Consider the following 15,511-nt stretch of genomic DNA (forward strand, 5'->3'; position numbering starts at 1 on the left):
TGTGTGCGCCAGGCTGCAGGCAGACAGGTGTAAGGAAGGGTGGCCTGGAGGCCAGCAGCCCGCCCTGGCCCAGCTGGCCACGGTCCCCGCTCTTACGACTCCAGGTCACACATGAAATAAATGAAAGCTCATTCGTTTGCGCGTTTCTCGGCTCTGGGCCTGCTGCTAGGGGCCTCGATGCTCGATTCTGAGGATGACTGTGCGCCTGAGGGGTGGCACCGGCAGGAAGGCCTGGCGAGGCTGATGGCTGCCGAGGGCTGCCAAGAACTGCCGGCCTGACGAAGGGCAGGGCCAGCTCAGGAGCCAGAGGAGGCTCAGAGCTGACTAGACTGGCCCTGGCCTTCGCAGCTGGGGAGACAGAGGTCAGGAGTTCCGGGGCTGATTCAAGATCTCACTTGGAAAGAGCAAAATCAAGAACCTAAATTCCCCGCCCTCCCCCACGTCCCCCTGACCAGGACAAGAGCTCCGACCCAGGGCCCTGCCTGTACTTCAGAGGACCCTCTGTCCCTCCTCCCCACGGTGAGGGGGAGGCTGGGGGAAGGGGATGTGCTGGCTGCCAGGCACCTGTCCTCCAGCGGCTGGAACTCCCTGCTACACGCCCACTTCCTGGGCCCGAGGCTTCTCACCGGCCATCCTCCCAGGGTGGCCCTCGTGCCAGCGGTGCTGTTTGTTGGGGGAGGGACCGATGTGTGGGCTGGGCGGAGGCGTCTGCCCCAGGCCCCTTCCAGAGGAAAACACACGGAGAATGGGGACACAGCTGCACGTCCAGGCGTCAGACCCTGCACTGGGCCTAACCCCAGGTCATTGGGGAGCTTTGTGTGTCTGGCTAGGAGATAAAATGTATATTATTTAATAGTTCATTGTCTCAATTTACAAGTCTTGAAATATTTAGACTATTTTTCAACCCTCCCAGGGTGAGCCTGCTGCACGGGGCACTCCCCGCTGCACCGCACAGCCTCCGGCCTGGACTCACAGGCAGCGGAGGGAGCCAGCAGGGTCCTCCTTCCACAGGGACTCTGGCAAGGTCACGCCCAGAACAGGTGACCGGAGGGCTGTCACCTCCTCCAAAGGTTGAAATAACCAGAGAGGGGGACAGGGAAGGCTGGGGGCAGTGGTCCTGGGGGGGATGGGAGGCAGGATCAGGGTGGTGACAGGAACGGGGAGGAGGCAGCGTGGACACCTGTTGGGGCTGGGTGGGGTGCGGAAACAGCGCAGCTCATGTAGAACTGGGTGAAGGGCCATCCGCAGGCCAGGGGACCCAAAAACAAAACAGCTGCCAGAACTGACAAGCCACTTCCGAGTCACCAGCTACATCAGCCCCTCCCCCTGCCCCCGACTTTGAAGATCTGCTTCTCAGAGGCAGATCTCCGGATGGCTCTAGGGGTTCTGGATGCTGAGCCCCTGGATCCCCTGCCTTTTCCTTCCTGGTGGAGACAGCCATCCCGGGTCCAAACGCTCCCGGGGCCTGGGCCTGCGCCAGTGTCTGGTTAGCCAATGACAAGTCCGTCCAAGGCCAAAAGCATGGCAGCAGATCTTGGGGCGTTTGGGGGGACCCAGACCCAGCACCCCGGCCCTTGGACCCTGGCCCGCCCTGGACGCCTGAGTTGCCACTGACGAGGGGAAGTTCTCCTGGGAGGAGGTGACAGAAGTTGCTCTGAAAAGCTGGGGCTCTGGCTGCCATCTCAGCCAGGAAGGGAGGGGACAAGCTTCGGGGAAGTTCCTTTCAAGCCCATCGCCAGTGCGTGCACTTTTCCTGGATGTGCTCGCTCCCGTGGTGACAGGAAGTCAGACACCCGCCCTTCCGGGGCCAGGCCCTGCTCTGAGGGCCGGGGAACAACAGGCAGACCGACATCCCTTCCCTCTTCGACTTCTGCTTGGAGGAGACGCCCCAAATCTCAACACACACAAGCCAGCCGGACAGCAGGCTGGCGGTTGCCTTCGGTTTCTTTGTGCTCAGCGCTGCTCCCCAACATGCTGGAGCCCAGCGCCTCCGTTAGCATCTGCACCCAGGCCGGCAGGAGACTCGGTCCAGACACAAGCTGGTCAGTCAGCACCATCCCCTGGTCCCCCAGCCTCCTTCCTCACGGTGGGGAGGAGAGACAGAGGGGTCCTCTGAAGTCCCGGGTACCGATCACCCCGGTGTTTCTCATTCCGGCACTGGGGAGAGTAGAGATGGGAGCCTGAGACCCCAGAGGGGACATGTCCCAAGACCAGTCCACTGACGAACGAGACACAGGTGCCCCGGTCTGTGCACTGCAGGCTCACGTCTCACCACCTGGCCGCACCAGGGCGGCCCGGCCTCCGCTGCGGCCGCGCTGGGGCCAAGGGCGGACCGCAGGGCTGCGGTGAAGAGGTTACCGAGAGCACAGCGCCTGGCCGGTGACAGAGCACCTTCCCAACGGTTCTCTCACCCCACGCTCCGCGGGCAGTCCCTGGACTTAGCAACTAGGGTTACAGGGCGCCCCGTCCAACTGGAATGCAATATTCAGAACAAACTTTTACCAGAAAAATAAATAAGTAAATCCTTGTTTATCTGAAATGTAAATTTACTGAGTGGAAGTCCATCTGGGCTACTCTCACAGAACGCGGGTGCGGTGGCTGAGAAACACGTGTATGTCGTGCAGTTCTGCAGGCTGGGAGTCTGCGATCCCGGCACCGCCAGTCGCTGTGTCCTCACCGGACATTTGTAAGTCCTCACACCCAGGCATCTCCTAAGGCCCCTCCTCCCAGTGCCATCCCACTGGGGGTTAGGGTTTAACACAGGCATGTGGGGATCACAGCAGTGTGCATAGCACTGGGCATTCTGCATTTTATCTGACACCCCACGTCTCTAGCCCCCCAGAGGCAGGCAGTACCAGTGAGCCCATTAGACCCGTGGTGGGCAAACTGCGGCTCTTGAGCCACAGGTGGCTCTTTGGCCCCTTGAGTGTGGCTCTTCCACAAAATACCACGGCCTGGGCGAGTCTATGTTGAAGACGTGGCGTTAGAAGAAGTGTAAGTTTAAAAAATGTGGCTCTCCGAAGAAATGTCAATTGTTGTCCTGTGGGTATTTAGCTCTGTGGACTGATGAGTTTGCCGACCACTGCATTAGACCATTGAGGCTCGGACAGTCAACTTCCTGAGGTCAACAGACTCAGGGGGTGACAGAACTGGCCCCCAAGTCACCCCTAGGTGGCCTCTTCAGGGCATCAGGGAGGTGCTGGGGGGAGGGAAGGCCCTCGGGGCTGGGAGGGAGGGACCGAGGTGGGAGGCCACGCAGGGGCCACGCTGGGCTGTCCTCAGGGAGCAGTGGCACCACGTTTTCGGTTTTCGGTCCCAGCCCCAGGGCCTCACCCTGCCAGCAGGGGTGCCAGTGCAGGAAGCCATCTGGTGCTGTGCTGAGTCACGGGCCCGAGAAAAACAAGGAGGTCATGAGGACAGCGGCGGGGGCCTGGGTGGGCACCGGAAACAGAAGCGGCTCCCTTTGAGCCGCTGTTCCGCGGACCACGGGCCAAGATCCCCGGGGGTGGCCAGCAGCTCCTCCCGGCGCTGCCTGAATGCGAAGCCCTGTTCCGCGGAGGTCAGAGTCAGGTGGGGAAGCGGAAACTGCTGTTTTCGTGGGATTCTTAATTTTATTATTTTTTTAGTCCTGGCTCGTCCTCTGACCACCCGTCACCCTTTGGGCAGTTTGCTTAAACTTTCTAACCCTGCTTCCTCTTTAGTAATGTGAACCCTCATTTCATTGAGACAGTGTAAGGGTGGAAATGAAATCACTCTTTTTAAAAATCCTCACCCAAGGATATGTTTTTATTGCTTTTTTTTTTTTTTTTTTTTTTTTTTTTAGGGAGAGAGAGAAAGAGAAACATTGATGTGAGAAACATCCATCAGTTGCCTCCTGTACACACCACGGCCAAGGATCAAACCCTCAACTTGACCTAGAATCCAATTCCTGACCCGGAATCCAATCCACAACCTTTTGCTGTATGGGACAACGCTACAACCAGCTGAAGCCGGTGGCCAGGGCTGAAATCACATTTTTAAGGAGTATCCTGCGTAGTGCTAGCGCACAGTAGGCGCTCAACACCTGGTAGGTCTTACTATAAAAGCGACAGAAAAGGAACTTTGCGCCAGGTCGATATGGGGATGATTGAGATCCCACGGCTTCACTCTGAAGAGCACGGGGGACCCAGGTATTCGTGAGGCTCCGACAGGGACACAGATTCCTGTCCCTCCTGCCCCGGGCCCTGCGATGGCGGTTCTGGTCCCCCCGGTGCCGGTCAGTGAGGCTGAACACACACACAATGATGGCTCACGTGACGGCTGTTTATTACATTCCACAGACACTGTGCCTGCCACCGGCGCAGCCCCTACAGAGGTCCAGAAAAGCAGAGGTCCAGAAAAGTGGAGATAAACATTCCTGTGTTTCTGTTGTCTTGAGCAATTGTTCTGTGTCAGGTGCTAAGCTAAGCACTTTACACGCATCGAATTCTCAGAGCAGGTCTTTTAGGACCGTACTCTTATCTCCCCATTTCACAGGTAGGAAAACCAAGGCTCAGAAGGACTGAATAAGCTGTCTAAATGCATGGCGCTAGCAGGTAACGGAATCAGCCCCAGGACTGCTTCTTCCCAAGGTCCCGATGGCCACACACCCCGACGGTCACGCTGTGGACAAGCTCCAGGGGGCAGCCCCTCGCGAGATCTCAGCTTATCCAGCGCAGACGTGTGAACAGCAGCGGCCGTGAGATGAGGAGGTGCCAGAGGAGGCTGAGGATGGCGTTCCAGCAGCTCGGGGAAGGGTGCCCTGGTTTGGCCACACAGCGGCCTCTGGGCGGGCCGGCCTGAGACGTCCCCAGAGATCCAGACTCTGCGTGAGAGGCCGGTGGGATGGCTCCCTGCCGGGGGGAAGGCAGGGACAGCCTGCAGCCCCCAGCTGCCGAGGATGGTGAGGAGGCAGGAGGCAGGAAGAGGGGTCCTCTCCACAGGCGATGCTCAAGAAGCACCTGCCGAATTACGATGAAACAACGTGCTTTCGGGAAACGCCACCCCAGGGCGGCGGCGTGGCGGACGTAGGACTCAGTAGCTGTGTGATCTGAGGCTGGTTATCCTCCCTCGAGCAGCTCTCTCTGTAGGATGGAGGTCAGGCGGGTGCTCGCCCACGTCCCCTCATGCAGTGGTGAGGGGGGAGGGAGGCTCCAGAGCCAGACTCTGGCCGGATCTGCCTCTGTCCTTTCCAGTGGTGACCTTGGAGAAGGGCTCGCCCTCGAACATCTCAGCGCTCTCCTCTGTGAAGGGGGAGTCCCACCCGGCCTCGGAGTGAGGCCCGTAGGAAGAATGCATGGTCGGTGCCCGTGAGGAGGTGCTGGCAGAGACCGCGCTCCTGAAGCGCCCGCCGTGATCAGCGCCGGCTCTCCTGGCCGCTGCGGGACTAAGCGGTGGCTTTCCGGAGCACATGCAGAGCTTAGCGTGTGCTAAGGGGTGCTCCCAGCACCCTGACTCTACCACGGCTGCCATCACCGCCTCTCCGCCCTCGGCTTTCCACGGGAAACACCGGAATGCGCTGGACCCGTTTCCTCCGGACCCCTGGCCCAGCAGGACGGTCCTTCGCCAAGTCAGACACCAGGTCTGCGCTCCGTCGCAGCAGCTTCTGTCTGCTCAAGGTCACGTGCAGAAGGTCCTGGCATTTTCCGGGTCTCTGTCTCTCATTCATTTGCGGAGCCACCTATGAGATGTCAGGCTTGTCGCTGGCTTCCTGACAGGCCTGGAGCCGGCTCCGGGGAGCAGCCCTGGGCCACGGTGCTTCTGACCTGCACCCCCCACCCCACCCCTGTTTTCCGACTTCAGTTCTTTAAGGATCGGCAATCCTTTGCGCCAGCTGCATGCCGCTCAGTGTGGTCTCACCCTCGTTATTTTTCTTTACCTTTTCTACATTTAAAACGTAAATACACTTACTCAAAAGGGGGATGGGCCCACCACCATAACTGGAAAGCCCACAAAAAGAGAAACTATGAAAATAAAGCAATATGATTATTTTTAAAAATATATTTTTATTGGATTCAGAGAGGAAGGAAGAGGGAGGGAGAGATAGAAACATCCATGATGAGAGAGAATCATTGATCGGCTGCCTCCTGCACGCGCCCCTACTGGGGATGGAACCCGCAACCTGGGCATGTGCCCTACACCAAAATCCAACCAGGGACCCTTCAGTCTGCAGGCCGACGCTCTAGCCACTGAGCCACACCATCCAGGATGGAATAATAAAGCAATGTTATTGGATTCTACGGGAACAGGCCTGCCCTGGGAGACTCAGGCTTGAGGCTGTCTGGTGTCTGTTTAGAAGGAGGTCGGACAGCTGTTCAGGCTGCAGGGCGGTGTTCGGGGTCTGTCAGCTCCCCCGAGAGTTCCTTTTGGTGCAATAAGAAGTATGGAACAGGAATTTAAAGGGGAAAAACTCTCTGATCGCATGACTCGATGCTTTATTTCCTTGTCTGTTTACCCCCGAGAACTCTCTCCTGTCTCCCCAGGGCCCGGGGGCCTTTCTATGTGATCCAGTTCCTTATGGAGCACAGTCAAGGAGAGAACAGCCCACGGTCAAGGAGAGAACAGCCCATCTCCCCTCTGAGGGCGTTAGGGGGTTTTAGAGTAATGCTCTCTGGTGACGTCTGGGCCCCAAAGAAGCCTGCTCTGAGGGTGTCCCCGAAAGGGACGCGGCCGCACACCGGCGTCCCCTCCCTCCTGACGGAGCGGAAATGAGACCCCCAAGGGCGGCCTGGGATGGTCCGGCCCCGGATCTCCACGCAGAGCCACGTGTGGGACTGGACGCTTCCATGGAGAAGTTCACGCCTGGGGGCGTCCGACCAAGCAGGTGGCCAACCCCGCTCTGCCCGGCCGGCCCCTCGGAAGGAAGGACCCAACAAGCACTAACTGGGGTCCCACCGCGTCCGGCAGATGCTTCCTTTATGCAGAGCCGGGGAGCAGCCACGGGAGCACGGCCCTGCCTGACGCCTGCCTGCAGGTCGTCTCCCCCCCCCCCCCCCCCCCCCCCCGCAGCACTGCCCGGTTAACCCACACGCCAGCCCTGGCCTCTCTGTGACCTTTCTAGAACCCTCTGCCTCTGCCCGGCTGGCTACCTGGCGCACAGTAGGCATGAAGGGATGTTTCAAGTGAAAGAATATGCTTTACACTGGGCTGCCTATGCAGTTCATGTCAACGTATTTCTTTTTACAAAGACATAATTTAATGGAATTTATTGGGGTTGCATTGGTCATGAAAATGTCCACCTTACCCAAAGCACTCTATAGATCCAACACAGTTCCTATCAAAACACCAATGGCTATCAAAACACAGAGATAGAACAAACATCCCCCCAGATTTATAAGGAACCACAGGAGACCCCCAATCGCCTCAGCCACCTTAAGAAAGAACAGTCAGAGGTCTCACGTTACCTGATATGAAACTACACCACAAGGCCACAGACAGCATGAAAACAGACACAGGTCAACGGAACGGAATAGAAAGTCCAGAAATAAACCCACGCCTTCATGGTCAATAAATACTTCACAAAGGAGGCGAGAGCGGACAATGAGACAAACACGGGTCCCTCAGTAAATGGTGCTGGAAACATGCAACGTATTTCCTGAGTCTCAGGGACCAACGGTGCTGGTGGGGTGACCCCTGTCCGACTTGAGGGGATCCTCCTGGTGTTCGCACAGGAAGTCTGGGCACGCCCCAGGAAACCCCCCCCCCCCCCCCCACACACACACACACATCAAGGCAAACTGGGCCAGTTGGTCCCTCTGCTGGGCTAGGCCCCACGTGCCCCACCGTCATGGGACTTCCCAGCGAGTGGGAGAAGGTGACATTAAACAAACCATCCCACAAAGAGATGAGTAATGACAGCCCTCGGTGAGGAGGAGAAGCCGGCCTGTGAGGCCGTGGGCACGGGGAGGCATGGCTGTGGCCTGGAGAAGCTCGTGGCTGCTCAGAGAGGGAGGGGCACGCCGCTCAGCCGGTAAAAGGTGGTGAGGGCAGAGAATGAGAAGTCTGCCTCTCTATTCCTGGTTCCCACCGCACCGTGCATATTTCAGTTATTTTTATTGATTTCAGAGAGGAAGGGGGTGGGGGGAGAGAGATAGAAACATCCGTGATGAGAGTGAATCATGATCAGCTGCCTCCTGCACACGCCCCCACTGGACTCGGAGCCTGCAACCCAGGCATTGCCCTGACCAGGGTTTGAACCATGACCTCCTGGTTCATAGGTCAAAGCTCAACCACTGAGCCACACTGGCCGAGCTCGGTTGGGGTTGTAAGCATCAGAAGCCCGCTCGGTGAGCTCCACAGACTCACAGTGAACCGCGTTAGAAGGGAAGGCGGACGAGGCCTCCTCGGGGGCTGAGAGGGACACAAACAAGCTCGAACTGAGAGCCGCCTGGTCCCATTCCCATCGGAAGAATTCTCTGCCCTTGGGTTTCCCTGCCCCCTTTTCTAATTCCAGGAAGAAAGAATCTGCTGGCCAAGCGCGGGGCTCATGCCAGAGCCTTGGCGAGGCGAGGGAGGCACCATGTTGAGAAACTCCACCAACACTGGGTGCTACGGGGCCCGGGTGGGATGACTGACGATGGCAAAGGGAAGGGCCGGGATCCCGGACGGTGGGGGCCTCGGCTGCTGCTCAAGAGGCAGCCCAGAGCCCTCGCCGGCGTGGCTCAGTGGATAGAGCGTCGGCCTGTGGACGGAAGGGTCCTGCTCCCTCCATGGAATGAGCCGGCGGGAGCCTCTGTCCACCTCCTGTTTTGATAAGGAGGCCAGTAGAGAGCACGGGTTTCCTGTGGCAGATGGCGCTGGCCTTGGATTATGACACCATTGGAGGAAATCAAAGCGCTTCCTTGCGTCAGATGATGGGCCCGGAGGGCAGGAGGCCGGGGCGGGGCCTCGAGGAGGGCAGAGCAGTGTTTTACCAGCTGGGCAGTGGCTGCTCTGGAGAGCAGCGGGAGCCCTAGCATAATGTCACTGTATGGCCCTTCATCAGGACTGCACAGAGACCCCCAATCATACACAGGCACACGCAGTGCCGAGAGGGAACGGGACCCCAGGCACAGGAGCAGCTAACGGTACAGCACCCATGCCGCTCCATTCCCGGAGCAGGGTTGTTTTTGCTGCCCCGGGCCCCGGCCACAGGGAGACTGTCCCAGGGCATGCCGGCTTCCGGCTCCTCTGCTCAGCCCCGGGCTCCCGAGGACATGCACCCAGGGCCTCCTCTCAGCACCCAGGGCCTCCTCTCAGCACGCCGGGGCGAGGATGAGCCAGAGCCTGGAGCCATCCCGCCTGGGTCCCCACCTCAGCACCGGGGAACGTTTCTTACCCTCCTGGAGCCTCAGTGTCCTTGTCTGTGAAATGGGGACAATCCCAGGCCTCCCCTCACAGGGGTCCTGTGAGAATGTGGTGAGTGACCATCACAGCAGGTGGTTAGCCCTGGGCGTGGCACATAGTAAATGCTCAATAAAAACGTTAGTTCTCAATGAGGTCCTAGAACTGACTCTGGGCCTCACAGTCCCCCAGGCGGTGAGCCCCTCAGAGGTGAGTCTAGCCCCTGTTCTCTATGCCCCGTATGACACCTGACATCTGCTGGGGCCTGGGGAAGGTGGTGGCTGGTGCCTGGCCCCTCAGGGACGCCCGTTTCTCCGTGGGCACCCGGGAGCCCCAGGGAACATGGCAGCCACGTGTGTGACTCTGCGACTGGTTCAAACCTTCGTTCTCCGTTGGGGGAGCCAGCCTCCTGGCCTCTGGAGCCAGCCTCCACCCGGTGACGTGGGCTGTGTTCTGTTTTCCCGGCTCTTCCCTGCAGCCTGGCCTTCCCCAATCGGCCTGCGGGCTATTTGCATTTAAATTGGTTTTCTCTCATTACAGAAACCTCTCAGGTCAGCTGGCGTTTCCATTTTCCTCGGCATCCGAGTGGAAGCTCCATTTCCCGGCGGAGGGGCCCTCACACCGCCCGCCCTCTGGCTGACAGGGAGAGGGGGCCGTGTCCTCCCGCCGCGCGGTGACCAGGCGGCCTGAGGACCACGCCCCGATCCCAGCAAGCTCAGCGTCTGTCACGGGAAGGTAGGGCTGGGGGAGGGGCTGGAGGAGCCCAGAAGAGGCTTTTGGTTAGTGCTCATCATAGACCACGGTCACACACACACACACGCACACACGTGCACATGCACACACGCACACTCACACACACACACGTGCACACACTAGCTAACCTGTTTCTGGCACTAGCTGTGCTCAGGGACTTTTCTAAGAGAGCCCATTGCTAATAACAACACTTCCTTCGCGGCGTCTCATAAGGATTAAGTGAATTAATAATTGACGAATTAATAATTGATGAATAATGTTTTCCAGATGAGAAAACCGAGGCGCAGAGAGATGGGGTCACTCGCCACGGTCATTGCTAACACACGGCAGAGCTGGGCGTGGACCGGGCAGGGTGGTTCCACAGCCTGTCACTCATCCCGCGCTCCGGCCACACCTCCCCACACTCTCGTGCTCTCTCGTCCAGTTCATCGTTCAGAAAGTGCTGGTCAAGACCCCCGGCCAGGGTTTCCGGACCCGGGTCTGGGCATGGACCGTGTTTGTGAAGACTGACTCGAACCCTGGATGGTCTGGGCGCATCTGTCTGGGAGAAGGAGGAGGGGGAGGCAGGGCGACAATACCAGTGGAGGACTGGAAGGATGGGCGGAGGGACAGCAGAGCAGTTCGTAAGGAGGTCTAAGTTAGGGCACCCCAATGGCCTGGCAGTGCCCAGGGGTGCTGTAGGCCGAGCAGGTGGTGAGGTGCGGGGCTGGGAGACGGGCACAGACCAGACGGAGACAGGCCTCGATTGCCACGTGCAGGGCGAGCCGGGGAGGGACAGAGACTGTCAGACAGACAATCACCGGTGGCCAATGCCACCCAGCGGGGGCCCTGCCTCACTCTCCTGAGCGTCACTCTGCACCAGGCACTGGGCCCAGAGCTTTACTCGAGCGATCCCATTCCATCCCAGCAAAGCCCCAGTGAGGCAGCGTATGTGTATGAGTCTCCCCACTGGGCGAATGAGAAAACTGAGGCGAGAGGTTCCGTACCTCTGGGGCGTGGAGTCAGGCAGTCCGACCCCAGACTCCGGGCCCTCGGCCACCGTCCTACACGCATGCCCCAGGCTACGCGGAAGCCTGTGGCTCTTACCGCCGTCCCACGTGTCGGCACTGAAACACCTGGCAGCCTTCGGTCCCCTGGCCCGGGTGTCACTGTTACTGGGGACCAGCAGTCTGGAGGGGAGATAGCCCATCTGATTCAACACCAGACCAAGCCGAAACCAGCAGGCAGCTCTCCCGGCGAACTCTGTGACGGAGGGACGTGGTGTCGGAAGTGGGCTCAGGTGAAACGCATCGGGGAGGGGACCCTTGTCCCTGCCCCCAGGAGGGCAGCAGCTGCGAGGGAGCCAGGCACAGGGCAGACAACTGAATGCCCAGAGGTCAGGCACGGGGGGATGAATTTAGGGTGCACTTTGGACACAGAGAAGGGACAGCTGCCCTAGCCCGGGCAGAGGTGCCTGGAACCCAGCCCAGATGACCGGGGGCGGTAGCATGGTGGTGAGGGATCTGTCACGGGGGGTGGGGGACAGCATCTTCCATGGCGACGGGGTGCCGGCATGCTGGCGTGAGCAGACCACACAGAAGGGAGGCAGCAGAGGGGCTGGGTCCTGAGTGTCGGGCCCCAGCAGTGAGCCGGGACCACTCCGGGCTGGAGGCCACCTCCGTTCAGATCCTCTCCGCAAGCTGAACCGCCTCGGAGTTTGAGATGAGAGGCAAGGCTTGCCAAGAAGGCGGTGATGCCAGGAGCAGCCTGCTGACGCCGAGCATCTCGAATAGGAAAAGCCAGTCACCGCAGATGGCCCCACCGCCCGCCGCCCGCCGCCCGCCGCCCGCCGCCCGCCGCCCGCCGCCCCTGCACCCTCAGAGGCTGTGCCGCCTCAGCCCCGCGGACGGGGTCAGAGTGTAAAAGCTGGAGGAGACGAAGCGTGCCATCGCCCTGCTGTATAAGGACACACGTGCTCAGCTCCCGCCTGAGGACCCTCCTCAGGGCCAGCAGCAGGCTAACCGCTCTCTGTGGATATCCTATCTAACAGAAGAGCCATCTGAAGCTCAGAGAAATGTCGTAACGTGCTCAGCGTCACACACGGGGGAAGGAATGGCGCCAGGATGCAGACCCCCATCTCCCTGACACCCGAGCCCCGTGTCCCCCCACTGGGCCTCCCTGCCTGGGCAGAGATGTAAAGACTAGAGATCGTTGAGAACATTTTCATTTATTCTTATTTTTCCCCCCTCCAAAGAACAGTCTACATTATGCAGGTGAAGCACCTTGGCTCAGAGAGGGAAAGTGTTTTCCCCAGGAACACACAGCGTTCGAAGGGGTCAAGTAGAGAGTTGCAAGGACATACTCTTCCTAAAGCCACAGCTCCCGCTCTTCCCCCCCTCTTTGCCCCCACTTCCATCCCCCCACCCCCAGCTCCACGCCCACAGCAAGGAAGACGGCACTAACATTCCGCCCTGGGATGATTCTTTAAAAACAAACACACACGGAATCCACGTCTCCCAGTCCCCACGCTGCAGGTGCTCACCCAGCGGCCAGAAGACAAACCGGAGGAGAGCAGGACGTGCCGATGGCAGCCAGCATGACGTCATCAGGAGCAGCTGTGCCAAGAAAATCTAATTTCCTCCCGCAGCGCGGCGGGCCGGGAGATAAGCGGAGGGCACTGGCATTGGTGTCCGGGTTCTGAAGGACACGTTAGATCAGCTCCTCAGAGACCACTGGGGCAGGGAGGGGGCAGGTCATCCACACACACCCTCATAGAGAGAGAGACACACACACACACACACACACACACACAGGCACACACACATACACAGGCACACACACAGGCAGACACACACATACACACACAGGCACACACAGGCACACACAGGCAGACACACACACATACACACATACACAGGCACACACACACAGACAGACACACACACACAGAGGCACACACACACACTGACATAGGCATAGGCCCACAGAGACACAAAGACAGACACATACACAGGAAAACATGCCAAGAGCCACACACACACACACACACACACACACACACACACCTCTGTGGGCAGGAGTCTGGCCTGTTCCCACCTAAATCAGTCCCCAAGGCTTAACAGTGTCTTCCAGGCACACAATACCTGGGACATGAACCAAACAAGTCTGTCCCCTTGGAGTCCAGCAGGGACCCGGTGAAGGGGGGCTGGAACACAGCTCCCGCATGTGCCACGCAGGCCCGTCCGCCTCGGACCTCCCTCCCCGCTCCGTGCAGTGGGCATCCTTGTGTAGACGAGGAAGCTGACACCCAAGGAAGTGAAATTGTTCCCTCCAGGTCACCCAGCCTCCTGGGTGGCCATCACAACCAGGACTCTGGCTGCTGACCTGACAACCGCGGGCTTCCGGAATAAATATGTGCCTCTCGGGACAACGCAGCCGACGACTTCCGCAGCCAGCCCCGCCTGCGGGTGTGGGCTCTTTACCATGGAAGCTTTATCTCGTCACCCCCGGCTGACTCCTCAGACCAGGCTTCTGTGCGGAGCCCCTTCCATAGAGCTCTGGTGCTGCATTTTAAACAACGACAGCCCCAAAGCTCCTGCCTCTGATCCCTCCCGGCACCCTTTCAGCCAATATCCATATCCATCCCTCCCTTCCTCCCTCCCTCCATCCAGCATCCATCAACCTATATCTCTCTCCCTCCTTCCCTTCTTTCCTCCCTCCCTCTCTCCATCCATTCTCCATCATCCATCCATCCACCCACCCACCCACCCACCCACCCATCCATCATCTATCCATCACGTGATGTTTTTGGCTTCTGTGTGTGTGCAAACCACAGGACTCCATCCTGAATCAACACTTTATTTTTTCTCACATTGGTACCCTGCCTGGGTTTAAAATTCAACCAACCCGTGGGCTGATTAAGCTCTTTCACATGATCACTGCACTTGGCCGTGATGGATGGTGCGCGGCTCAGCGCCTGCAAACCCCGAAGGCTCCCACCCTCACACCATCCCGGCCTCCGCCACCTCCGACCTGCTGGGTGGCCTGTCCGCAGCCCAGCTTCCTGAGGGAAGCGGGACTAGGAAGCATCTCTCTCTCTGTCCGGGAGGTGGGTTAGAGGAGGCACAGGGCACGGGGCCCACGAGGAAAGTAAAAATGTCCAAAGAGAGTGGCCGCCTGGCAGGCAGGCCCGCACAGACGGCGGTGACTCATCCGCCCGCCAGGCTGTCCCAGCGCGTCCCGTGCTCGCTCACAGCTCCGCCGGGCGAGCCGGCACACAGGCAGCTGGGGTGAGGAGGCTCCATTTCTGACCGCTCAGACCATCCATGGCACAGGTGGCTTTTGAGACTTTAAAAAAAAAAAAAAAATCAGTTTTATTTCCAATTTGGGACTCTGCACTCAGAGAGCCCTGTGGGAACAGAGTAGACTTTTTTTTTTTTTACAAAATAGCAGCCAAGCAACCCAGCTCGCCACCTCAAGCCCCTCCCCTCCTCACCCTGCTTCTGCGTGGGATTCCGCTGTTCCCAGTTCAGGTCATGAAATGGACCTCAGGGCTCTCCTGGTCGCTTCTTTAAAGCGTCAATTCCCCGTGCACGGAGCAAAGTGAGACGGGGAGGGGGTGCCAACTCGGGAAAGGAACCAGGCACCTCACAAGGTCGTGTCCCCGGATCCCCCCAGTCCCTGCTATCTCCGCCGCAGACAGGAGAGGGACCCTCGGAGACGGGATGTCACCCACTCAGGATCTGTAGAATGGCCAGCTGCAGACACAGGTCCCTCTGCTCCTGACCCCGTTCCCTCCCCATGTTCGCCCGCCCTGCTAACCTGCTACCAGACACACCGCACTTTGTCCACGAAGGGTTATAAATAAATGCCACCAAACTTTGTCCACTGTGGAGTTATAAATAAATGCCACCGAACTTTGTCCACTGTGGAGTTATAAATAAATGCCACCGAACTTTGTCCACTGTGGAGTTATAAATAAATGCCACCGAACTTTGTCCACTGTGGAGTTATAAATAAATGCCACCGAACTTTGTCCATGATGGGTTTATAAATAAATGCCACCGAACTTTGTCCACAATGGGTTTATAAATAAATGCCACCGAACTTTGTCCACGGTGGGATTATAAATAAATGTCGCTCACTTTGTCCACGACGGGGTTATAAATAAATGCCGCCCCGCGGGCGGATGCCCTCCCTGGCTGTTCCTGATCTTTCCATTGGGACTGGAACTTGGGATGCGGCGTGCATCCTGCTAGCAGGGTCAGCACGAAGACCCTGCGGGTCCTGGCCTGGGTGGCTGCCTCGGGTGCCTCTGACACCCTGACTCCGGCCGACCCTCCACCCCGGCCCAGAGAGCAGGTTCTAAAGCAAAGCCAGCGCTGCCGCCGCATGCCTACAAGCCTCCCACGCCCACGTTCCGGAAGGAAACCCCGACGCC

The sequence above is a fragment of the Pipistrellus hanaki genome, assembly GCF_964339955.1.
Source record: "Pipistrellus hanaki genome assembly, chromosome: 5".
NCBI classification, from domain to species: domain Eukaryota; kingdom Metazoa; phylum Chordata; class Mammalia; order Chiroptera; family Vespertilionidae; genus Pipistrellus; species Pipistrellus hanaki.